This window comes from Schistocerca cancellata, chromosome 2 (genome assembly GCF_023864275.1).
Source record: "Schistocerca cancellata isolate TAMUIC-IGC-003103 chromosome 2, iqSchCanc2.1, whole genome shotgun sequence".
In the NCBI taxonomy this organism is placed as follows: Eukaryota; Metazoa; Arthropoda; class Insecta; order Orthoptera; family Acrididae; genus Schistocerca; species Schistocerca cancellata.
This window is the reverse complement of record NC_064627.1, coordinates 98,974,416-99,002,113: the sequence shown is the minus strand read 5'-3', so window position 1 is coordinate 99,002,113 and position 27,698 is coordinate 98,974,416. Positions and strand designations below refer to the sequence as shown.

Sequence of the window (27,698 nt, the reverse complement as noted above, 5' to 3'; positions counted from 1 at the left end):
AATGGTCACAAATTTGTGCTTTTACGTCATTACAGACTTTTTGACATTTAGATTCGATTATAAGTAACTCAGCAGTTAAATCTTCACGTGTTTGTTCAAGCCTGGTGTCTAACTTTCGAAGATTTTGTTCCATTGTGTCTAACTTTTGAAGATTTTGTCCCATTTCTTTCTGATTTTGTTCAAGCGTGGTGTCTACCTTTTGTAGCCTTTGTCCCTTTTGTTGCATTAACTGTAATAACAATGCACTGGTGTCTGAACCATGTTCCTCAGTGCTATTCGGCAGTGCATTTCAACCGGCAATATTCGCATTTTGAAAAGCAGAAAATGTGTCTTGACTTATTTGAGAAAACGGTGAGGACGCAAAACCTGAATCTACAGTATTTGCAAGATAGTGTCCTGTCATTTCGGATTCCTGAGGCGTGCTGTTGCCGACCGATCGATCGATAATGCTTCCCTGTTCACTAATTGTTTTACTGTCTACACCATTATTTGCAGCCCGCTCCATTTCCCTATGCACTATTACCAGATTACTACTTTGAACATTAGTTAATTCATTAATCGGTGGCGCTAAAACACTGCTTTCGTCTTCACTGTCATTTCTCAGTTTACTTTGGAGCCTAGTGTTACGTTTTTCACACGCCATTATTGTCACAATATTTCACACGGTAACACAGAAAAGCACAATTTGAAGAGCAAAATAAGAAAACACATTAACATAGCACTGAAAATAATACCTAGCTAATTGCAAGCGCAGCTGCAAAATACTTGGTGCAAATCTACATGCATGCCACAACTGTTTTACTGTACAACAATGAAAAACTACAACTACAAAGTAAATTATCTGTATAATTACGCGCTAGCAATAAACAATAGTTACACTAATTACAGAAACTACAAGAAAAAATCAGAAGATTCCAGTGAGGTATCTTCGGCTAAGGGTCGACATATGAAACGTCCCCTTAGAAAAATTTATGAATTACTGTGCTGATAAACCTCTTACATTATTTGATTTTCAAACAGCTGAGCAGAACTGAACGTACTCAGACATTTCGCTCTTTACCTATTCTGATCAACACTAAACTGACACACGATATTTTTTCGCAATCTGGCTTTCAATAATCCCTACAAAAGAATGGCCCTGACTAACATTAACCTATACCTTTCACAAATCACTTACCTCACAAAAATCTTCGTTACTCAAACTACTGCAATACAGCGAGCGCCACTACTGCCAGCTAAATAAAAGATTCTAACTACTGCAGGCACTAACTACTGATAGGCATAGTCAGCAAATGAAAGATTTTGATACAGAACAAGCAATGTATTTACCTTAATAGTATTCAATAGTCATAACATATATAGCAGTTCATGACTTCCACTCTTACAAATGTACTGTATCTGATGGACACAAGTCCAGATCATCCGCTCTTAAAACTCCGCCATTTCTCTCCCCACATCCACCACTGCTGGCGCCTCACCTCCAACTGCGCAACGCCACGCACTGTTAACACCCAGCTGCCCAACACTACAATAGCAAACAACAATGCAAACCAGCCACAGGTATGGGAAGGGGAGCTGGCTAAGCTTATAGGTGACAGTGTAGTGGGTGGTGGTGGTGGTGGTGGTGGTGGTGGTGGTGGTAGTGGTATCACTCATGGAAAAGTTCCTATAGTAGTTGGTGTTAGAGCTGCACCTTTTTTAGACTGAAGTCAGCTGATAGGTATACCTGCTTAAAGGAAGTGCCTCTAACTAAGGGCTCACCTCCAGAGGATGTAATGTTTCCAAGTAGAGAAGGAATTAGCGTATTTCATCAAAATGTAAGAGGTATTAGAGATGAAGTTAGTGAACTGCTAATAGATGCTAACTCTGAAATTATTGGTATATCTGAGCACCACTTAAATAATTTGATAATTCAGAGGCTTCCTTTACCAGGCTACAGATTAGCTGGCTGTTTCACAAGGAGTTCCTTGCGGGGTGGGGGAGTGGCTCTGTACATAAAAAACAGTATTTCATTTGAGACCATAGACGTATCACGACACTGCACTGAACAGATATTTGAAAGTTGTGCAGCATTAGTTGAATTTAGTGAAACTAAACTTCTAATTGCTGTTGTTTATAGGTCCCCTAACTCCGACTTCAGAGCATTTTTGCTTAAGCTAGAGAGGGTTCTTTATTCACTTTGTAGGAAGTACCAGAAAGTAGTTTTATGTGGTGACTTCAATATTAATTTTGTAGATGAATTTGCAAGAAAAAGGATGTTGGTAGATCTCTAAAATTCATATGATGTGATGCAAACTGTGTTTTTTCCAACTAGGGTGCAGAGGAACAGTAGCACAGTCATAGACAATATTTTTATTCATTCTTCATTACTAGATGGGCATTCTGTGAGTAAAAGGGTGAATGGCCTTTCAGACCATGATGCACAGATTTTAACACTAAAAGGTTTTTGTATTCTAACCAATGTCGTATTTAATTACAAACTACGTAGGAAAGTTAATCCAACAGCAATAGAAAGTTTTTCAAAACTTGTCAAGGAACAAGAGTGGCAAGATGTTTATGGTGCCGATAATATAGATGATAAATACAATGCTTTCCATAACACATTTCTCATGCTCTTTGAGAGTTGCTTTCCATTAGAACATTCTAAACAGGGTACTAGCAGTAATGGACAGCCTGGTTGGCTGACTAGTGGGATAAGGATATCATGTAGAACAAAGCGGGAATTATATCAAAATGTTAGAAGTAGTCACAATCAAGCTACAGTAGCCCATTACAAATAGTATTGTAAGGTGCTTAAAAATGTTATTAGCAAGGCAAAAAGTATGTGGTATGCAAATAGAATAGCTAATTCACAAGGTAAAATTAAAGCCATATGGTCAGTTTTGAGGGAAGTGTCTGGTCAGCAGCACAAGGTTGACGATATAAAGTCAGTTTGCAGTAATAATATTTCTGTTACTGATCAATCAGATATATGTACAGTATTTAACAACCGTTTTCTGAGCATTGCTGGTGAATTAAATAAAAATTTATTATCTACAGGAAATCATATAAATTTCTTAGCAAATGCCTTTCCGAGATTGACGTCTGAAATACTCCTCTGTGATACAGACAAGAGGGAGATTGAGACAATAATCAAATCATTGAAGACTAAGGACTCTCGTGGTTATGATGGAGTGTCTAATAGAATATTAAAGTACTGTGCTGCACATGTTAGCCCTGTGTTTAGCCATATTTGTAATTTTTCCTTTAGGAATGGTCAGTTCCCTGAGCGATTAAAGTACTCAGTAGTAAAGCCGCTTTATAAAAAGGGAGAAAGGGATAATGTAGATAATTTTAGACCTATTTCTATGCCATCAGTGTTTGCAAAAGTTATCGAAAAGGCTGTGTATGTAAGGTTAATTGATCATTTTATATCACACGATTTGCTATCAAATGTACAGTTCGGCTTTAGAAGTCGTTTGACAACTGAAAATGCTATATTCTCTTTTCTCTGTGAGGTACTGGACGGGCTAAACAAAAAGTTTCGAATGCATGGCGTATTTTTTTGATTTAACAAAGGCATTTGACTGTGTTGATCACACAATATTGCTCCATAAGTTGGACCATTGCGGAATAAGGGGAGTAGCTCACAATTGGTTCACCTCTTACTTTAGCAACAGGCAGCAAAAGTCATTATTCACAATGTTGATAACGGCTGTGATGTGGGATCTGAGTGGGGTACTGTCAAGTGGGGGGTGCCCCAGGGATCAGTGTTGGGGCCGCTCCTGCTCCTTATTTATACAAATGATATGCCCTCTAGTATTATGGGTAACTCTAAAATATTTCTGTTTGCTGATGACACTAGCTTGGTAGTAAAGGATGTTGTGTGCAATATTGACTCGGTTTCAAGTAGAGCAGTACATGACCTCAGTTCATGGCTTGTAGAAAATAAACTAACGTTAAATCACAGTAAGACTCAGTTTTTACAGTTCCTAACTCACAATTCAACGAAACCTGACGTTTTAATCTCACAGAACGGGCATATGATTAGTGAAACTGAACAGTTCAAATTCCTAGGTGTTCAAATAGATAGTAAGCTGTCGTGGAAAGCCCACGTTCAGGATCTTGTTCAAAGACTTAATACTGCCATTTTCACTATTCGAACGGTATCGAAAGTGAGTGATATTTCGACACGTAAATTAGTCTACTTTGCTTATTTTCATTCACTTATGTCGTACGGTATTATGTTTTGGGGTAACTCTTCCCATTATAGAAGGATATTTTTGGCTTAGAAACGGGCGGTTCGGGCAATAAGTGGTGTGAATTCGCGAACCTCTTGTCGACCTCTTTTCACGAGTCTGGGGATCTTGACATTGTCCTCTCAATATGTATATTCCTTATTGTCGTTTCTTGTTACCAATATTAATTTATTTCCAAGAATAAGCAGCTTTCACTCGGTTAATACTTGGCAGAAATCAAACCTCCATTTGGATCGGACTTCCTTAACTCTTGTGCAAAAAGGTGTGCAGCATACTGCTGCATCCATTTTCAATAAGCTGCCACTCGAATTCAAAAATCTTAGCAGTAATCCACGCGCTTTCAAATCGAAACTGAAGAGTTTCCTCATGGGTCACTCCTATTCTACATCTACATCTACATTTATACTCCGCAAGCCACCCAACGGTGTGTGGCGGAGGGCACTTTACGTGCCACTGTCATTACCTCCCTTTCCTGTTCCAGTCGCGTATGGTTCGCGGTAAGAACGACTGTCTGAAAGCCTCTGTGCGCGCTCTAATCTCTCTAATTTTACATTCGTGATCTCCTCGGGAGGTATAAGTAGGGGGAAGCAATATATTCGATCCCTCATCCAGAAACGCACCCTCTCGAAACCTGGCGAGCAAGCTACACCGCGATGCAGAGCGCCTCTCTTGCAGAGTCTGCCACTTGAGTTTGTTAAACATCTCCGTAACGCTATCACGGTTACCAAATAACCCTGTGACGAAACGCGCCGCTCTTCTTTGGATCTGCTCTGTCTCCTCCATCAACCCGATCTGGTACGGATCTCACACTGATGAGCAATACTCAAGTATAGGTCGAACGAGTGTTTTGTAAGCCACCTCCTTTGTTGATGGACTACATTTTCTAAGGACTCTCCCAATGAATCTCAACCTGGTACCCGCCTTACCAACAATTAATTTTATATGATCATTCCACTTCAAATCGTTCCGCACGCATACTCCCAGATATTTTACAGAAGTAACTGCTACCAGTGTTTGTTCCGCTATCGTATAATCATACAATAAAGGATCCTTCTTTCTATGTATTCGCAATACATTACATTTGTCTATGTTAAGGGTCAGTTGCCACTCCCTGCACCAAATGCCTATCCGCTGCAGATCTTCCTGCATTTCGCTACAATTTTATAATGCTGCAACTTCTCTCTATACTACAGCATCATCCGCGAAAAGCCGCTGTCGAGGAGTTCCTTGAAAAATTAATATGACTCTCATTGTATTGCTGATAGCGTTTGCTTAAACTTATGGACTGATTTTCTTTCAGTTCATGAACATTTATTTTTATCTGTTACTACTTTTTATTTTGTAAGTTTATGTACTGACACGTTCCATGACCTTAGAGATTTGCTCCTCAATTTGGTCCTACGGAACTTGACATTTAAATAAATAAATAAATAAACTGCACACAGCACAGCTAGTGATTTTCATACAGAGCGCTACGTGGCGTTACCAATAAAAAAACCTAAACAGCCTACTTCAAATACAAATGAATTAAGGGAAGAAAGGTCGTATTGGAGACAGATTATATTGTATCGTTGTGGTGTCCGTTTTTGAGGGAAATATCAAATGGAAATTTTAACGATGTTGTTTGGCTCAATGAAGCATGGGTAAATGCAAGCCATTCAAGAAGTACATGGTGGATAGATGACTTAGTAACTGGCACCATGCCACAACGCATTAGAAAAGGTGTGACGTTTCACCCGTGGTTTAAGGACTCGCATTTCAAAAATTTGAGCAAATCTTCAGTAATAGTTATAGACAACGCCTCATATCATTCGACTGTCCTTGATTAGGTATCTAAAGCAACCTCCAGAAAACATGACTCTCTCCTGTGGCTATAACCAAAAAATTTTCCCATACCAGACGAATGTAGAGACGATGAATTACTTGATCTCGTAGCTCAGAGCACCTTTACTTGTACGTATTATAGATCATGTGGAAAATATATGGTTATTTGGCCCTCAGACAGCCATCATAACACTCCCGGGTAAGTGACAATGAACAATAAATGTACAGAGGCAGAAGTGGAAAGACTGGCAAAGGATGCTGTAAAACAAACTGCGTCCTCAGATTGGAATAAGATAAGATACACGAAAAATAAGTTACTATGAAAGCATGTCAGAATGAATGTGTAGTGGAAAATAGCAATGAACGATTTATTATTTCATTAAATTATGACAGCAGCTCTAGTCATCACTCAGATGATAGTGAACGTGATGCAGATATGTGTCATGCATCCGTTAGTGGTATAGTGTGTAACCAAAAATTCATTTGTGTTCACCTGTTGCAATTTTCTCCGCTTGCTTACATAATTTGTCACTTTGCGACATATATGTGACTCAACGATCATCTTATTGCTGTTATTCGCCTATAGCGTGTTGTTACAGCACCTTACGCATCGCCGTTCGCACATCAGCTGTGGCCATCACCACTCCCTACCCACTACCTCCAAAGACAGAGGCAACAGTCGGTAATCAAAGCTGACAATCGTCTTGACCACTGTATTTCTTAATTTTATACTCCCTCATGCTTTTCGGCCATACGCCACTCTCATAGGCTCTGCAAAAGAAGTTCATGAAAGAGTGTCAATGGAAAAACATTGATACAGTGACACAAAACATACAGCATAAAGAAGGAAGAAGCAAGCGCTGAGAAGAAAAGAGTGATAAAATACGTGACATGCACTTCATAAAAAACAAAAAACGAGGGGAAGTAAAACCCAACAAAATATCTATAACACATTATTAGGTAAAAAAATACTGAATTTGTCAGACATAGACACAACGTACGTGGTCTATCTTACTTCACATCCGAGTGCGAATCGGCTTACTGTACTCATTGAGACATTAGGCGAGGAAGAACGTCAGATGACAGTACTGTACTACATTTGTGAAAATTGTATGTTATGGAGTGCAAAAATACTGATACAACTGATTGATAAATGTACTTTTAAACGACAAATGATTTTATATCTCTTACATCAACCTGTTTATTATCTAACAAATTCCATATGGTGCAAGGAGACTGGAGAAAATTATCACTACAAGACGGCGTCGATGTATAAAAATGTAATTAAAGTAAGTGAACATCTACCTGTTCAGTAAAATAATAAACTACAAGAGATGCATAATTTAGTATCCAGAAATGTATAGGTGAAAACGTTAAAATCGATGTGTTGGTATTCACAAAATGACAGGAAATGTTTTTTAGTGTGTAACAGTTTTGCAGAGACAAGCATTAGTGTATAAAATAAAATACAAACTGCAATATACATAAGGACTGGAACACAATAGATGTGTATGTATTCAATACATGATTCAAGATAAATAGTGAAAACTCGCATCTGTCAAATCTTCTGATTATGCACAATGCGCAAACTACTACTCAAAAACTGTGAGCTATACCACACTGTGAGCATACCATTAATAATCTAGCGGTCTTGTGTAACGATTTTCCACTTGTGACAGGACCAGAAGTACATAAAAATCCAAGATAACAATATGTAAAAGTAGAATACAGCAGATAAATCACAGTGACAATATGCTGGGACGTATAAGTCTGGGAAGTTGCACAACGGTAGCTGTTAAAAATATTTTTAATTCTTTTTAATATTTCTAGAATTTAGTTAATATCACTTAAATCATCGAAATGATGGAGATAGAATTCACATTTCCCTTAAACTATTTTAAATTCAGTGGAAACATATTATCATCGATCATGAACCATCAGCTTATCCAATAGAATGGCCGGAATTTTCATAAATAACTTGGAGAATAATTTCATGAGAGAAGATCGTAAAGTCTGGAATAATGTGATTATTTCTAACATATTCGTTGATGACACATTTCTGTTAGTCAAAGGCGATCGCGATCTAGTTGATGATATAACAGAAAAACTTAACATTATGCACCCAAGCATTCGGTTCAGTGTGGAATATGAAGTTAAAAAGTCAGTAAATTTCCTTAATTTAACTGTGTGTAGAGCAGTTAACAATCTGTCATTTGGCATTTTCAGAAAACCAACTTACTCCAATGTTATCATACATGCAGATTCGTGTCATCTGGGAACACGTAAATGGACCAATTTTCATTCTGTGGTTAATAGATTAACATAATTCCCCTTAAAATAAAAGGATACAGAAAATATTGAATATATTGCTACATTTAACATCTAACAACAAGGAGATTAGAGTTTTGTTTTTCTTCCAGTTCATTGCATGATGATACAGCAACAGTGATAAATGTCTTGAAGAAATAAACAGTCTTGGCTGCTAAACAAGCTTTGTTACTTTATATTTTGCCAATGATGCGTTTCGTCCTGTTTAAGGCATCTTTATATTGTCTGGTACAACACGTGTTAAACACACAGGCTGAGGTCCATTCGAATGTCTTAGCAGGCAAACACCGTTGTCAATACTGGAAGAACTTGTGTGGCGCCCGTGATATAAATTAGTGTCGAGTACACAGGAAACCACGTTTAAAATGCATGAAAGACCTAAGTACGTAGTTGTCCTTGTCGAGTTTCAAGAGACAGCGCAGTGGAAGCAAAGATAGGGTTACAAACGAATGGTAACCTTGAGAAACATTTACGTCGTTCAGTAAAAGCAAAACGCGATAAATACGAAAATTCAGGCGTGTGTAGAATAAATGGTAATGGCTGTGAAAATTTTTTATGTGGGACGATCGGGTATGTCTTTCAAGAAGAGCGTTATGTAACATCGCACAGCAGTAATGAAGGAAGCATTAAAAAGCTCTTCCTACACAATAGCCATACTATTGATGACGGTCATGAAAACTGAAGTATTACATAAGGCAACTAAAGGGCAATTTTCTGATACGTTAGAAGAGTTAGAAATTTATCTTAACAAAAAAAAAAATTCAGAAATATTAAGTGGACAAACAGATTTCTCTAAAAACTGGTTCTTTAATAAGTTCTCGAAATATTTATAGCCGTTGCTACAGGAAGTATGTGGAGCCCTATAGATGGCGACTCAATATGGTATTTACTTATTCAGCTTCCACTTACGGTAAATTTGCGTTTCTTTCGGTTAATACACACCGAAAAATGTACTCTTTGTGTAGCCTTCCCTCTTTCTTTTCATTTTATGTGTGTTCAATACAGTTATCGCACAGTTTTATCGATTAATTCCACTCTGTCCTTGTCAGGTTTGCTTTCGTTCTCGGAATATCTACAGTCATTGCTACAAGAAGTTGTTGGAGTCCGAGAGATGGCAACTCAGTACGATATTTCCTTACATAACTTTCATTTTCAGTAATTTTGCATTTTCGGTTAATTCAAAAGAAACAATCATATTCTTTGTGTAGCTTTTCACCTTCAATATAGGTAGAGCACATTTTTATTGTATGCCACTATGTAATCGTAAGATCTGTTTTCGTGGAAGATACTTAATGTGTTTTACTGTTCCTGTATATTTCATCTGCCAGGTGAGTGGTTTAACTACCGTATTTTTCATGATTCGCATGTTATTATGCAGCGAGCATGTTTTTGGCATTGTTCCTGTCAGTTAATAAGATGTGCGACACCTATATTTACAAGATTACTTGCCGAAATACACTAGATTATTTTTTATGTGATGCTGTCAACATCTTTAGAAATATTAGAAATAATTAAAAATGTTTTTAACGCCTCTCTTTGTGCAGCCTCCCAGACTTAAATGTCACAGCTTATAGTCGTTGTGGTTTAAGTGTAGTATCCTACTTTTACATATTGTTATCTTGGATTTTTGTATACTTCTGGTTCTACCATAAGTGGAAAATTGTTACGTAAGACCACTCGATTGTTAATTTTATGCTTACATTGTAGTACGAGTATAGCTCAGAATCTTTGACTAGTAATTTGCCCACTGTACACGATCACAAAATTTGACAGATACTAATTTTTCACAATTTGTTTTGAATCAGATATTAAATACACACACATCTGTTGCATTCCAATCCTTACATGTATGTCTTGCATTTTGTATTTTATGTTATAAACTGATGCTTACCTCTGCAGAATCGTTACATACTAAGAAACACTTCCTGGCATTTAGTCAGTGAAGTTGTGAACTTTGTTTTATCTTATGGTTGGAATACCAGAATACCAACACACCGATTTTAACGTTTTCACATATACATTTCTGTATACTAAATTACACATCTGCTGTAATTTATTGTTTTATCGAACAGCTAGAAGTTCAAGTATTTTAATTACATTTTATACATTGACTCCATCTTGTGTTGATAATATTCTCCATCCTTGCACCAGATGAATTTTTGTTAAATAATAATCATGGTGATGTAATAGATATAATATAATATTATTTGTCATTTGAAACTACATGTAACAGTCAGTTGTAGCAGGACTTCTGTATCTCGTAACATACAAGTTTCACAAGAGATGTATAGTGCTACCATCTGGCGTTCTTCTTCACCTAGTACCTTGATGTGTTCAGTGAGTCAGTTTGAACCCAAATGTGGAGTAATGTACACCAAATACGTTGTATCCATGTTTGATAAATTCATTTACGTTTTACCAAAGGATAGATATTTTGGTGAGTTCTACCTCTCTTCTTTTTTTTTTTACGATGTGCGTTTCATGTATCTTATCAATGTTTTATCACTGAGTACTAGCTTCTTCCGTTTCTACGCTACACTTTTTATATAAATGTACCAATGTTTTTTTCACTGATGCCATTTCATGTATTTTTCTTGTACAGCGTTTGAGAATGGGCTGAGGTCGAATCGTGAAGGGCAGTATTACAGTGGTCGAGATTGTTATCAGTTCTTGAGTGCTTTAAAAATGGCCGCATTCTCGCAGAGCATTTATGCATTTTGCAACAGTCCGTAAACTGACAACTAGCTTCCTTCTTGGTGTGCGCCCAGCTATGGATCGCACGAGCACGTGACTCGTTGTGTGCGAGCCGGCGGCTCTGGTCAGCATCGTCACCATCCGTCAGAGTTATTGAATTGTATGAAATAAAATCGACATAATTTCTGTACTGTTTGCGTTAGGACGTTCAAACTGTACGGCTGGCCGAGGGGCATGTAGGGAATTAGTATGCGCTGTATTGTTTGGTTTAGCGACGAAGACCACTCTCATCTGGACGAATTCGTCAGTAAGCAAAATTGGCGTATTTGGGGAACTGAGAATTCGCATTTCGCGATCGAGAAGCCTCTAAAAAATGGTTCAAATGGCTCTGAGCAGTATGGGACTTAACATCTATGGTCATCAGTCCCCCAGAACTTAGAACTACTTAAACCCAAGTAACCTAAGGACATCACACAACAGCCAGTCATCACGAGGCAGAGAAAATCCCTGACCCCACGAGAAGCCCCTCAACGGGTGGCTGTGTGGTGTGCAATGTCCAATCACGGAATAATCCGTGCGATATTCCGTGATGGCACGTAAACGTAAACTTCGTCCACAGGCCCCGGCGGACCCATCGGTACCGACCGGCCGCCGGGTCATCCCCAACCTACAAGCGTCACAGGATGCGGGTATGAAGGGGCATGTGGTCAGCACTCCGCTCTCCCGGCCGTATGTCAGTACGAGATCGGAGCCGCTACTTCTCACTCAAGCAGCTCCTCAGTTTGCCTCACAAGGGCTGAGTGCACCCCGCTTGCCAACAGCGCTGGGCAGACCAGATGGTCACCCATCCAAGTGCTAGCCCAGTCTGGCAGCGCTTATCTTCGGTGATCTGACGGGAACCGGTGTTACCACTGCAGCAAGGCCGTTGGCTTCTTGATGGCACAGTGACTACCAAATGGTACGTGACGGTTTAGGAAGATGATTTTTTTCCCCATTGTCTAAAGTAACTCTGAGTTCGACAAAATGTGGTTCACGCAAGACGGAGCTCGATGCCATCGAAGCAGGAGCGTGTTTGATATTCTGGAGGAGTACTTTGGGGACCGCATTCTGGTTCTGGGGTACACAGAGGCCACTGGCATGGGCCTCGATTGGCCGCCATACTCGCCGGATATGAACACATACGACCGTTTTTTGTGGCGCTGTATTAAAGACAAAGTGTACAGCAATAATTCCAAGACCTTTGCTGAGCTGAAAACAGCCATTCAGGAGGTAATCGACAGCAACGATCTTCCTTCACTTCTGCGGGTCATACAGAATTTCGCTGTTCGTCTGCGCCACATCATCGCCAATGGTGGCAGGCATATCCAACATGTCATAACCTAAACCCGAATATCTGTAGTGACGTTGAATAAAGAGTGTGCACGCCGTAGTTAGTAACTAACTTAGATTTTTTCGTACAGTTCAATAATTGTCACCCTGTACAAAGTAATTTAAATCGAAGTATAACGAGTCCGCACTACAAAGCGGCCCATACCACATAAATTCAAAATAACGAATTGTCTTAATGCTTGTAACAGACGTAATAAATTTTCTTTGCCTTCTTAGGCTGAATTTTTCAGAGAACAGCTGATAGGAGTTAAGTCAACATTCACCTTTCGAAATCAGCGCTCCCTTGCTTCAAATTCCCAGTGGCGCCCGGTGAAACGCGTGTCACTTCAGTTGGAAAAATTTCGAAGAACTGCAAAAGAATGATTAACAGAATTTTGGCACGTACAAGACATCTTATAACCCATAGCATCAGACATATGGTTACTGACTCGTCATAGCAAGCTTATGGGACCACCACGACCGCTCTAGTGTGAACTACAAAAATAAAATAAACAATTGCGTTTTTTAAATCGAATGTACCTTTACCAAAAAACGCGCTTTTCGCTGTATTATCCTGACGAGGCACCTTATTGCGATTACACGTTCCGCGAGAGTGACTACTGTACATGGCGCTATAAGGAAGGCAGAGAATGCAAGTGAAAGAATTGAAAACAAATAAGTCACCATGCCCGGATGGATTCCTCCTTACCTAGCTTACATTTATCGTGAATCTTTCGCGTAGTGAAAACTACGATCCGACTGAAAAAAAAGCGCAGGTTATTTCTGTATAGAGGAAGAACATAATGAACCCGCAAAATCATAGACAATTTCCTTGAGACGGAAAAGTTTCTGTCAACAAATCAGCACGGATTTCGAAAGAATCGCTCTTGCGAAAGTCATCTTGCTCTTTTCTCACCTGATGTCCTCCGGACCGTGGACAAATAATAACAGGCAGAGTTCTTGATTCCCGAAAAGCGTGTGACACTGTGCGCTCGGCCGACTATTAACAAAGGCTCGAGCATACGGTTTCCAGATATGTGAGTGGCTCAACACTTTTTTAGTAATAGAACCCAGTATGTTGTCCTCTACGACGAGTGTTCAACAGAGACAACGGTATCGTCAGGAGTGCCCCACGGAAATGTAATAAGACCGTTCTTATTCTTTATGTATGAGGGGAAGTGAAAACCTAAAGGCAGTTCTGAAATTTCTCGCCGTAGGGCTTGGTAACACTGCTGAAGTATTATAGGCGGCAACAGTTCTATACAACGTGTCACTCTTATTCCGGCGATAGTTGTATTGTAGCAGACAGTGAAACGTGTCATCTCCATTGTCGATCTGCACCAAAGAGAAAAAGAGGACAGTGATTCGCTTTTTGTTTGCGGAAGGACTTAAAGCTGTGGAAATTATTCATCGAATGCAAGCGTGCGCAATGTGGTGAAAGTTGCTTATCGCGAAGTAAGATGTACGAATTGATAGAGCGCTTCCCAAACACAGAAGAACTTCTCCAAGTGACTAGGAAATATCGGGCAGGCCATCGCTGTTAACAGCTGAGGACAAGTTGAAAGTCATTTAGGGTATGGTGATGGAAAACTGTGAACAGTGCCGGCCGCGGTGGTCTAGCGGTTCTGGCGCTGCAGTCCGGAACCGCGGGACTGCTACGGTCGCAGGTTCGAATCCTGCCTCGGGCATGGGTGTGTGTGATGTCCTTAGGTTAGTTAGGTTTAAGTAGTTCTAAGTTCTAGGGGACTTATGACCTAAGATGTTGAGTCCCATAGTGCTCAGAGCCATTTGAACCATTTGAACTGTGAACAGTGAAAACTATTGAGAAGTGTAGCGAACTAAACTGAAATCTGCAATCAGATTCAAATGTCGCTGAAAACTGCGAAAATATGTCATCCTGTAGCAAGATAACGGTCAGCCACACTCTGCGAAACGGACGGCCTAAACAGTAAAGGAGTTGAATTTTCATATGTTTGGACCACTGAAGGAAGCGCTCAGGGGAAGAAGTTTTGCAACCGATGCTGATGTCGTTGATGCGGTGCAAAATTGATTACAGGTGCAACCAAAAACCGGCGAAATCAAAAAACTTGTGAAACGTTGGACAAAGTGCATTGAAGTCCAGAGAGGTTATGTAGAAAATAATGCATGTTTCAGTTTTCTATCATTAGAATAAATATTCCTTTTCTCAGACGACCGTATACTTTTTGAATTCTTCTCGTACATAACTGACCTGACGGACAGGCTGAGCAGCAATCTGCCGCTGTTTTCTGATGACGCTATGGTATACGGAAAGGTGTCGTCATTGAGGGTACAAGATGACGTAGATAAAAATTGTTGTTGGTATGATGAGTTTCAGCTGGCTCTAAATGTATGAAAACGCAAGTTAATGCATATGAGCAGGAAAGATGTCGATTAAATATCTAGGCATATCGTTGCAAGGCGATATGAAATGGAAAGAGCAGGTAAACACGGTAGCTGGGAAGACGGATGATCGACACCGGTTTAATGGAAAAATTTTAGGTAAGTCCAATTCATCTACAACAGGGGCCTCGTACACAACACTAGCGTTACCCATTTGTGAGTACTGCTCAGTTATTGGGGATCCCCACCAGGTAGGATGAAAGGGACATATCGAAACAGTTCAGAGGCGATCAACACACAAGTATTACAGAAATGCTACGTGAACTCAATAGGGAATCCCTGGCGAGAAGATGACATTATTTTCGAGAAAATTCAAAGAACCGGCATTTGATGCTGACTGAAGAACGATTCTACTGCCGCCAATGTGCATTTCGTGTAAACACCACGAAGATAAATTAGGTCACGTGCAGAGGCATGTGGACAATGGTTTTAGTAGCATTAGTAGCAGTAGTAGTACATATCTTTTATTGGGCATTCTTGGCGCTACAATTTAAGAACAACAAAATTAAAGAAAATCACATACACTTTCGTTTACAGACTTATAGATCTAGAATGACGAGGATTGGACATGAAGTCGACAGCTTCTTTATAGCTGGAAATATCTTGGCATTTTCCTGAAGTAATTTAGGAAAACAATGGATAACCTAACTCATGAAGGCTGGATGAAGACTGAAGTCTCCACCCTCCCGAATACAAGCTCACTCTGTTTAAAACAGTGATCTTTCGTTTTAACCTAGTGCACACTACTGTTTAAGAAGTAAGTTGTTTAATTACGATAAAAGTCTAAAGCTACCCTATCCATTCACTATATCACACTACACGTACATTGTTTCATAACACTACACGCACTGTTAGCTCATGTCAGGAGCATTCTGAGCACCGTAACTTCTCATTTATTAGCCTGAAAAACTGCATCAATATCCCTATATAACGAGTGAAATGTCAAGTTCAGAAATATGGGTAAATATTATAAACTGCTTGGCTTTGGGAGTACGTTTTGCCAGATAATGAAAAAAGAAGGAAATATTATAGTGTGAAAGTGTTATGTAGAGTGTCAGATATTTTATTATCGTTATTATTATTTGTGCTACTTTTTTGCCAGACCGCTACTCTGTGTTATCTAGTTAATCCTTCAACATATAGAATGTTTGGGTTAACAGATACTTTTTAACTACCTTTTTAGATAATTTCGTTTAGCAGTTTCTTTAATCTCCTTTGGTAATTTATTGTACAGTTTTATTCCTTGGTAGAAAATGTTGTTTTGAGTTCTTTTTTATACTTTCTTAGTAAGTATAACTTCAGTCTACACCTTGTTCCATGACCGTGGACAGAACTGTCTGGGTACTTATTATCGATGTTATTTCTGATGTGTAAAACTGAATGGTAAATGTATCCAAATGGTGCACTTAAAACCCAAGTGTTTTTAACAGATCTTTCCAATGAAATCGACTACGGTTTTTGGTTATTATTTTTATGACCCTTTCCTGCAGTTTGAAAATCGTGTTCATATTTTGTACATTTGGTCCCAGTAAAAAATGCCGTAGCTAAGAGTTGAGTGTACATATGAATAGTGTGTAACTAAAAGACACTGGCTGTTATACACTGACAGAACTCGAAGGACGTAACATGCTGATGACATTCTGTCTGCAAGTATCTTCGTATGTTCACATTATTTCAACTGAGAATCAATATTCATTCCTAGACGTTCCGCATTTGTTACACTATCTATAGAGTCGCCATCTACATTTAACTGAATAGTCATTTTCCCTCTTCAAAGTGTAACTCATATCAATTGTTTTCTTTATGTTCGATGTCACTTTATTGCTCATTGACCAATTGTAAACTTACTTGAGGGTTTTATTTGCTTTCTCTGCAAGGAGTTCTCTTATCAATTGTAAACTTCCTTGAGGGTTTTATTTGCTTTCTCTGCAAGGAGTTCTCTTGTTTTTTAAGTAACAATAATATTGTTGCCATCAGCAAAGAGAATTTTTTCTCCACGGCTAACACTAGTAGGAAAGTCATCGAGTTATAGCAAAAACAGTATTGGTCCTAAAATGCTCCCTGAGCCACTCCTTTACTAACGTATTTTGGCTCTGATAAGCGTTTTACTAAAACCATAGACGTATTTGAGGTTTTTGTTATCTCTACTCCTTGTACCCTAGCTGCTAGATATGATAGAACCAGTTTTATTCCTAATGCTTCCAGCTTACTCAATAAAATCTCATGCTCAACTGTATCAAAAGCGTTATAAAGATCTAAAAATATGCTGTAACTCATTCATCTTTGTCAAAAGCATCAAGTATGGCTTTTGTGAATTCCACTATAGACGATTCCATATTTCTACCACTTCAGAAGCCAAACTATGGTTGTAGTTATTCAAGAAACTCATTAATCTGTCTCTCATAATTGATTCTGTTATTTTTAGAATGGTGACAGCAGTGAAATAGGCCGGCAATTTACTATGTCTTCTGCATTATCTTTCTTTAGCAGAGACAGAACTCTTAGCTGTTCTACATCTACAGCTACATGGATATTCAGCAAATCACATTTACGTGCCTGGCAGAGGGTTCATCGAACCTCCTTCACAATTCTTTGTTATTCCAATCTCGTATAGCGCGCGGAAAGAATGAACACCTATATCTTTTGTACGAGCTCTGATTTCGCTTATTTTGTCGTGGTGATCGTTCCTCCCTAAGTAGGTCGGTGTCAATAAAATATTTTCGCATCCGGAGTATAAAGTTGGTGATTGGAATTTCGTGAGAAGATTCCGTCGCAACGAAAAACGCCTTTCTAGCCCAAATCCTGTATCATTTTTGTGACACTCTCTCCCATATTTCGCGATAATACAAAACCTGCTGCCTTTCTTTGAACTTTCTCGATGTATTCTGTCAGTCCTATCTGGTAACGATACCACACCGCGCAGCAGTATTCTAAAAGAGGACGGACAAGCGTTCTGTAGGCAGTCTCCTTGGTAGGTCTGTTACATTTTCTAAGTGTCCTGCTAATAAAACGCAGTCTTTGGTTAGCCTTCCCCACAATATTTTCAATGTGTTCCTTCCAATTTAAGCTGTTCGTAATTGTAATACCTAGGTATTTAGCCGAATTTACAGCTTTTAGATTAGACTGATTTATCGTGTAATCGAAGTTTAACGAGTTCCTTTTAGCACTCATGTGGATGACCTCACACGTTTCATTATTTAGGGTCAACTGCCACTTTTTGCACCATTCAGATATCTTTTCTAAATCGTTTTACAGTTTGTTTTGATCTTCTGATGACTTTATTAGTCGATAAACGACAGCGTCATCTGCAGGCTACCGAAGACGGCTGCTCTGATTGTCTCCCAAGTCGTTTATATAGATAAGGAACAGCAACGGGTCCATAACACTACCTCGGGGAAAGCCAGAAATCACTTCTGTTTTAGTCGATGACTTACGGTCAATTACTACGAACTGTGACCTCTCTGATAGGAAATCACAAATCCAGTCACATAACCGAGACGATATTCCATAATCAAGCAATTTCACTTCGAGCCGGTTGTATGGTACCGTGTCAAAAGCCTTCCGGAAATCCAGAAATACGGAATTGATCTGAAATTCCTTGTCAATAGCACTCAACACTTCATGTGAATAAAGAGCTAGTTGTGTTTCACAGGAACGATGTTTTCTAAACCCATGTTGACTGTGTGTCAATAGACCGTTTTCTTCGAGGTAATTCATAATGTTCGAACACAATATATGTTCCAAAATCCTGCTGCATATCGACGTTAACGATATAGGCCTGTAATTTAGTGCAGCCGGCCGATGTGGCCGTGCGGTTCTAAGCGCTTCAGTTTGGAACCGCGCGACCGCTACGGTCGCAGGTTCGAATCCTGCCTCGGGCCTGGATGTGTGTGATGTCCTTAGGTTAGTTAGGTTTAAGTAGTTCTAAGTTCTAGGGGACTGATGACCACAGATGTTAAGTCCCATAGTGCTTAGAGCCATTTGAACCATGTTGAATTTAGTGCATTACTCCTACTACCTTTCTAGAATATTGATGTGACCTGTGAAAATTTCCAGTCTTTGAGTACGGATCTTTCGTCGAGCGAACGGTTGTATATGATTGTTAAGTACGGAGCTAATGCATCAGCATACTCCGAAAGGAACCTAATTCGTATAGAGTCTGGATCAGAAAACTTGCTTTTATTGAGTGATTTAAGTTGCTTCACTACCCCGAGGATATTTACTTCTTCGTTACTCATGTTTGCAGCTGTTTTCGACTCGAATTCTGGAATATTTACTCCGTCTTCTTTTGTGAAGGCATTTCGGAAAGCTGTGTTTAGTAACTCTGCTTTGGCAGCACTGTCTTCGATAGTATCTCCATTGCTATCGTGCAGAGAACATTGATTGTTTATTGCCGCTAACATACTACACATACAACCAAAATCTCTTAAGATTTTCTGCCAGGTGTCGAGACAAAGTTTCGTTGTGGAAACTATTATAAGTATCTCGCATCGAAGTCCGCGCTAAATTTCGAACTTCTGTAAAAGATCGCTAATTTTGGGGATTTTGCGTCTGTTTAAATTTGGCATTTTTATTTCGTTGTTTCTACAACAGTGTTCTAACCCGTTTTGTGTACCAAGGGGCATCAGCTCTGTCGTTTGTTAATTTGTTTAGTATAAATCTCTCAGTTGCTGCCGATACTATTTCTTTAAATCTAAGCCACAACTGGTCTACACTTACATTATTAATTTGGAATGAGTGGAGATTGTTTCTCAGGAAGGCATCAAATGAATTTTTATCTGCTTTTTTTTATAGGTTTATTTTTCGCTTATTTTTCGAGGATTTGGGGATTACAATATTCAATCTCGCTACGATAACCCTGTGTTCACTAATCCCTGAATCGGTTTTGCCGCTCGTTATTAACTCAGGATTATTTATTGCTAAGGGGTCAAGTGTGTTTTCACAACCGTTTACTATTCGCGTGGGCTCATGAACAAACTGCCCGAAATAATTTTCAGAGAATGCGTTTAACAAATTTCGGATGATATTTTATGCGCACCTCCGGAATTAAACATGTATTTTCGCCAACATATCGAGGGTAAATTAAAATCGCCAACAACTATTATCGTATGAGCGGGTACGTGTTTGAAATCAAACTCAAGTTTTCTTTGAACTGTATCATCTGAATTGGGTGGTCGGTAAGCGGATTTAATTAGTATTTTATTCCGGTTGTCAACAATGACCTCTGCTTATACTAACTCACAGGAAGTATCTACTTCAATTTGGCGACAAGATAAACTACTTCTGACAGCAACTAACACGCCACCGCCAACCGTGTTTAGCCTTTCCTTTCGGAACACCGTTAGGTTCTTCGCAAAAATTTCGGCTGAGCTTATATCCGGCTTTAGCCAGCTTTCAATGCCTATAAAGATTTGAGCATCAGCGCTTTCTGTTAGCGCTTGGAGCTCTGATACTTTTCCAACACAGCTACGACAATTTACAACTGTTATACCAATGGTTCCTGTATCTACATTCTTCTGTGTTCAGCCTGCACCCTTTGTGAGTGAAGCCCTTTCTATGTTTTCCCGAGACCCTCTAGCCTAAAAAACCACCCAGTCCACGCCACACAGGCCCTGCTACCCGTGTAGCCACCTCCTGCGTATAGTGGACACCTGACCTATTCAGCGGAACCCGAAACCCAACCACCCTTGACGCAAGTCGAGGAATTTGCAGCCTTCACGGTCACAGAACCGTCTGAGCCTCTGATTCAGACCCTCCACTCGGCTCTTTACCAGAGGTCCGCAATCGGTCCCGTAGACTATGCTGCAAATGGTCAGCTCTGGTTCATCTTGCAAGCAAGACTTGCAGCCTTTACCACCTCTGTTAGCCACTCGAAACCAGAGAGAATCTCTTCTGATCCAAGTGACGCACTTCACTGGTATCGACGTGAGCAACCACCTGCAGGTGGCTGCACCCTGTGCTCTTCTTGGCATCCGGGAGGACCCTTTCCACATCTGGAATGACTCCACCCGGTATGCACATGGAGTGCACATTGGTTTTCTTACCCTTCTTGTCAGCCAAGTCCCTAAGGGGCCCCATAACGAGCCTAACGTTGGAGCTCCCAACTCTGGCAACTTCCTGATGTGAAGGGTTCGTTTACTATGTTTGTTGAGAGAGGTTGTACGCTCACTATACACTGTTTCAGTGCACGCAGTGGTACTTCATCGAAGACTATTGATTTTTTTATTTTTTAGTATTTGTCCAGATTTATTGACTTCATGCTCTGTGCTCGGTGGCAACGTCATTGTAGTCAGTGTATAATTGTTTACATATGTTATATGTCTTTGGGAATTTTTGCTGTTGTTTGTCTACAATAGTTGAAAAACGCTCATTCATGTAACTTTATAGGTGACGTGAATCATTTACTACTTTATTCGCCTTTCTTATCAGTGTGTTATTTTGCATATGTTGCTCTCTCCATGTTTCCTTTTCAATGAAATCAAAAATGGCTTTGCTTTTGTTCTCTGCATTTTATATGATTTTGTCATTAAATGACCTTTTTTCAGCAATCAGTACCTTCCTATAAATGTTTTTGTAGATATGACCGAAATTTAAAAACTCTGGGTTCTTATGACTTTTTTCATGGAACTGAATGCTTGAGGGTTTGGGGCTTCTTAATACCTACTGTTATTATTGGTTTTTGTGTGACATTGATACTGATGTGGATACTTACTAAGTTCCATTTAAATAATGAGGAGAATTTAGAGAACTACACATTTAAATTGGTTCCTCTATACGCTTTAGCTGAACTATGGTTTGATCTTTCTTTTGAAAAATCTTGCGTTTTTGTTTCTGATAAATGTCTTTCGTCAGTTTGCAGTTTAGGGAAATTTTTCGTACCTGATTTTACACTTATTATTTGGAGTAAATGATCTGATACTGCAGTACCCTTTAAAGCTACATTGTGCTATTTGTGACCACATGGTTTGAGAGGCACCCACATGCCTTGTTCATACTGTGGCATCAAGCAGTCAGGCCTGCAAGATGTGTGGTCTGCCAAGCGAGTGGACTCATTCTTATTTATCGAGTAACATGAACTCTAGTACTCACAATTAAGTTACAAGTTATTCTCCAGTTTGAATATTACGCAACGGAAACGCACATCTGACTATTAGTAATTTACACAACTCTGACTGTTCACTACGCACTGGCAATACCACATTTTTTTATTTTTATTTAACGGCTTTGATCAACACGTGGCCATCGCACTGAATATGAATGGCGCACACATTATAAATTCTGGATATAATGACAACATACAATTCGAAGGAAAAGGCCACCAATCTTTTTCTTTTCACTTATTTATTCAGATAAATTCTATAACCTAAACACACAAATTCTATAACCTGCAACAATAACACATGAGAAATTCCGCCCAGAGGGCATGGCTTTGCATTGGCGATTCTCTATCTTATGGTCTCGTAATTATTTAACGCTACAGTGCACTTTCTGGATAGGATGGTGGATCTTTTGCTATATCTCACACTTCGACTCTCACAACCATCACCACGAAACTTTCCTCCAGACCGAGCGGTACAAAAGGAACATGCATAACCCACTACCTCTGAAACTACCTTGCTACTCTCCCATGCAAACCACACATACTTAAATTACATGACATACACCACACTGAAACATGGAATACAACACAAGGAACAGTCACAACATTATAATCACATCACTTTCAGCTTTCCCACTTCAATTAGTATTCATCCCAGTTTCACACGACACTACCCCAGTTCGTAACTTTTCTTTCGTACTACGAAATCTGGAGGATATATGCACGTCTTCCTGTGCAATGCAAGCCAACTGGCGTTGCTGGATAGACGGCTGACTCACCTTGCTCCTCTCTCAGAGTATTATAGTTTGAATCAAGCGTCACACGGAAACATAACACGCAAAGTAATATTAAGAACATATTCATCACACACGCGAGTCCTCAACTGATACCATGGACGAGTACTTCTCTTTATCCTTTGTCTCACACACAGATTGAGACTCACACAGTACTCACCACGTGGAAGCACTCGTCTCTAATTTCAAGTCCTGCACACGCCATTTCTTAAATATTTCCAACTTATAGTACACACGCTAGTAATTCAGCTTAACTTAAGCACTCGGAAGTATTTCAACTTATTGCTACACGTGGTTTCATTGTGACCGTTGGTCACTTCCGAAGATTACTACGATCCCCTTAATATTACGTGCCTGACATTTAATTCTCCCCACAAAAGTTCCTGAAATAGAGAAATTATTATTCCAAACTACTCTTAAGTATTTCACATGCATACCATGCCTCCACTCTTTTGTCTTTACGGAGCACACCTAAGACAGGTCTTACCAACACTAGATCCAGCGGCAGAGTGCTGAAACATGGCCGTTCTTCAGGTCAGCTCGCACCTCCATCGAGGTGGGGGCGCACCATGTTACCGTATTGGTCAGCCACATTTCAGGCGCTCAAAGCTCAGGTAAATTTCATCTCTTGGGTTCCACCAAAGGTGACCAAAGGCCCGTCTCAAAGATGATCATATATTGCACATTCACTATCTGTGGTTAGCAGACGACCATACATTCATTCATTTCGTAGCTCTCACCAAATTAGTGTAGGGATTTATTTTGTGGGAGTGCACACGTGATCAATTAAATAAATAAATTGTCATTCTTTCCTACACTGGTATCCGGTTTCTGTGTATTAAGTGAAATTGAGTTATTATTACAAAAAATATGTTGTTATGACAAGAATAACGAAGAATGTTGTACCTATTTCAAAGTCGGGCGGTACTGTACCCTTTCACCACCGGCTACCCATGTAGCAAAAAATGGCACGGTACTATCCTTTGCAATGCGAGGGTAGTTCTGAACATATTTTTTTTTTTTAAGAAAACTGTATTCGAACAAACGTAGCAAGTCATCATAATAACCAGGAGGAGACCTTAGCCCCTGGTGACCTCAAATGGACGACCAAATGCTGTTACTTTACCAAATTATTGACACAGTTGTTGCATTATGTTATTCTCCACAATCCGGAGTAACGTACACAAACAAATTTACAACAATCCAAATGACAAATAAAACATTACAACATACAAATAAATAATAATGGTGAGATAAAAATTTGCTTAGTTACTGGGATCTCCGTTATTTTTAGGAGTAATCCAAACTTCACTAATTCTATAACAAATAAAAAAAATACTAGTTGTACTCATAAAATTTTAAATAGCTCACCGTCCAAACACAGAGCAAGTAATCTGAAATTCATAAATTGCGTTGTAATAATCTTTACACGGCAATGTCTAAATACAAAACAAAATCAACAGAAGAAAAAATTGCGTACACTAGTTCCATGTATAATGTCAGGCTCCATATCAGTACTCTAAAATATACATCAAACCTACAGAGAAATAAAACTGAGAAGAAAAACAATGAAATATACCACAAGTTACATATTGGTTACGTAATATAGTTCATCTAAGACATCATGTCATACCTCATTAACTATCATCACTTAAGCAATTGCCACCACTACTCGAGTGTGAGTTTAACCTTATCCTTGTCCACCAGTACAAATACCTGCTGCTGAGCTAGTCAGTCCATCAACTTTGATCAATACACGCAGTAAATAGTTAGCAATGAGTGCTTGAATCCACCAGTAGCTTTCGTATCTTACTCTACTGCTCATTTCTCTGTTGTTACACATTTAGACGACAAGAACTTGCATTTCGACTAGCCTTCGTTACACTTTAATGTGAAATATCACCACTGTGATAATGCAAATAAGTGGCTTCAGTCAAGACACCAACAAGATCATTACTGTCCACGACATCAAAATGCATCAGTTAATTCCGATATTTGTTGTGTAATGCAAACTCTTGTCCCCTGTGACAACCTAACTGACTAACACAACAAGAGCCGCTACGTTAGTATTACGCCACTGGCTAATAATTAAAACACCATTATACCAAATATTCTGATAAACATGCTACGTGAACTTGATAACCCAGAACAAACAAAAAAAAAAGCCAACTATTCTAAACACAAATGTTAATGAAATACAATTACACTTGCTGTCCCTTCATGAATGAAACATATAAAAAATATTACACAATTACAAGTACAAATACATTGTTCCCTATCTTGCAAGTCACACGGAATCATTTTATTCTGTGATTTTCTTGGGGTCAAAAAGTTGCTGATAGTTTTCCCAGAAACACTGCCTCGGTGTCAAAGCTCTCCCATGGTTACCCGGACGAAAGCCTTTAAGTCACTCAAATCGGCATTTTGAACACATTAAACACAAATGTCATAGTCACTCTCAGAGTACCATCCACAGGAATCTGGTCGTCCAGAAATGGCCCTACAACTACTATTACCCACGGTTCTGTCCTTTCAGTTCGTGGTGTAATTAAAAGTCGTAAGTTCCAACAAACAGCACTTATTCCCGCACCAATTAAAGAAATGTCTCCTACTACAAATGCAAATGACAATGTCCCACTTTAGTTTCTTGCGTTCAGACAATAATTAGTCACCATACGACAACTGTCCTCTTTAAGTATAACAAGCGTCCCACATGTAATTTACAAAGCACACTTAACAAGTCACTGCCAAATGTTTATGGATCCCACCGTTCAGTGGTCAAGACAAAGCAAAACAATCGTCCTGTCTGCTAAAGACAAAATTTTTTCCACCACTCACAACGTGGAAACACCAGTCCTTCACTTTCCACCTTATGGAGGCATACGAGCAGTCATCTTGTTTCACGGCTCCACAGTCCAGTACTAGTTAATAGTTGCTGTTAAAAAATGCCCGCCGAACTCTGCCGCGCGTCGTTCATTCTGCCGTCGCGCTGCCGCCGCGCGAGCCGTTGTGCAGAAAAAAAAACCACCCGCTTTTGCCTCCGCGGGATACTGTCTCCAGTCGTAAGGGTGGCGGAACTTATGAATGGCCAGTAGTACGTGCGTGTCGCCCCAGGCCGTTGACCTGATGTAGAGGGCGCGTGGAGTGTACCCCGACTGACAGTGGAGTGGGGAGCGCAGCGGCTCTGTCACCTCTCCCATGGCGACGTCAGCTTGGCCTCCCGCTAGCGGTATGGGCGCGTTCTGCGTAGCACCTCAGCGCTACGACACCCAATCAGTCAGACCCTTCCGTGCATCGCGCAACATTACAGACAAAAGGAGATTCTTACAGTATTTAAATACTCATTGATTACATGTATGATCTATTAGATACATTGGTAATAAAAGAATCTTTGTTCTAAAGAACATAAAATCATACACCCTAGTTTTCTACACATACAATATCAACATTTATTCCTTTTCTATATACAGCCCACACTTGTGCTATTGATTGTATCTGTCGTCCCTCATACTAAACATGAAAGTGTAAAAAAAAAAAAAAAGGAATAAGAAACAATCTATACAGCTCATAATTACAATATCAAATAGTAGACTACTCTAACATCCTATCACAGTGAAAATATTAGCAACTGTTGATTCTAAAAGTACAATATACAATGAACCTTTGTGCTTGTGACAGACTGAAATTAATACCCCTTGAAAGTGTTCTAACAAAAAAATAAGACATAATCTACACAGCCCACAATTACGTACCACATGATGTTAAATAGTAAACTACTTTAACATCCTAACACAATAAACATTTTAGAAACTGATGACTCTAAATCTACAACATACAATGCACCTTTGTGCTTGTGACAGACTGAAATTAGTATCTCTTTTATTATATATAACAACATTTCTAGGACATGTATGTACCATCCACATGATGTCAGATCCTGACCTGCCATCGAGGTTCATCCAAATCAAACAAAAAAGCACAATAATGTTTTAGTTATGGATCGGTAGCATCCCCTTTACAGGAGTGTGCGCATTGATCACACTACTCTACAACTCTCACTCAACTGACACCACATTTTCCTTCTCATTCAATCCATTACTACACCAACAGAATAGGTCTAGAAGTCAGCTAACCTTAACACCACCACACTCACGTCAACATACCATACCTGTGCTCCCTTCTACTCAACCACATAACACATGGAGTTGTTTCGGAGATAGCATTCCAGTCTCCGATTACGTCCTTTCACTCTGGCACCTCTCTCCATTGGCTTACCTCTGCATTCACTTTACCGATTATTCATCCTGCTAAATATCACTTTAGAATTGCGACATTTCATTTAAGAACAAAAAATACACAAATTATTCATCCTGCAAAATAACTGTACACATTCTTGGTACCGTTTTGATTAGTTATACTAGTACCAGGCTTCAACAACAACAACAAAAATTATTTTTTTCATATTGCAAATGTTATGGTAAGAATTAGATCTACACTTATATTACATCTTACGTCAGTATTCCACAACGTTCACCATCTGGATCTCATACTCCCTTTATGTCCTTTCACGTTGTGCAGTTGTCCTCATCTCTTCATTCGTATTTCGGCTCTCCGGCCGTCCATTACTCCATCATTTCCTGGTCTTCCTTCGCCATTCGCATCAATCTCGATTGCAGCATACACAGGCCTCTCTGTAACATACATCTCAGACATCTCCACATTATTAATCCTACTCACCTTCATTTACCACTGTTTCATCACGTCGAATCTCTCTTTATTAATCACACTGCTTCACGTCGCTTCTCTCCTTAAATATCACCTTTATCCACTATTATTTATCACGTCGCTTCTCTCTCTATCTACCATCTTTATCCACTCATTAATCATCACGTCGTTTCTGCTTGATCCTTATTCATATGACAAAAAATACAT

General features: G+C 39.4%; 1 protein-coding gene and 1 pseudogene across 1 annotated transcript in view; one reads left to right on the top strand and one right to left on the bottom strand.

Annotated features, from left to right (window-relative positions):
• LOC126143884 (farnesol dehydrogenase-like) overlaps positions 1-27,698 on the top strand; it is a 131,620-nt gene that overhangs the window by 66,946 nt on the left and 36,976 nt on the right. The window lies entirely within an intron of this gene.
• Positions 11,897-12,014, bottom strand: LOC126164156 (5S ribosomal RNA; annotated as a pseudogene).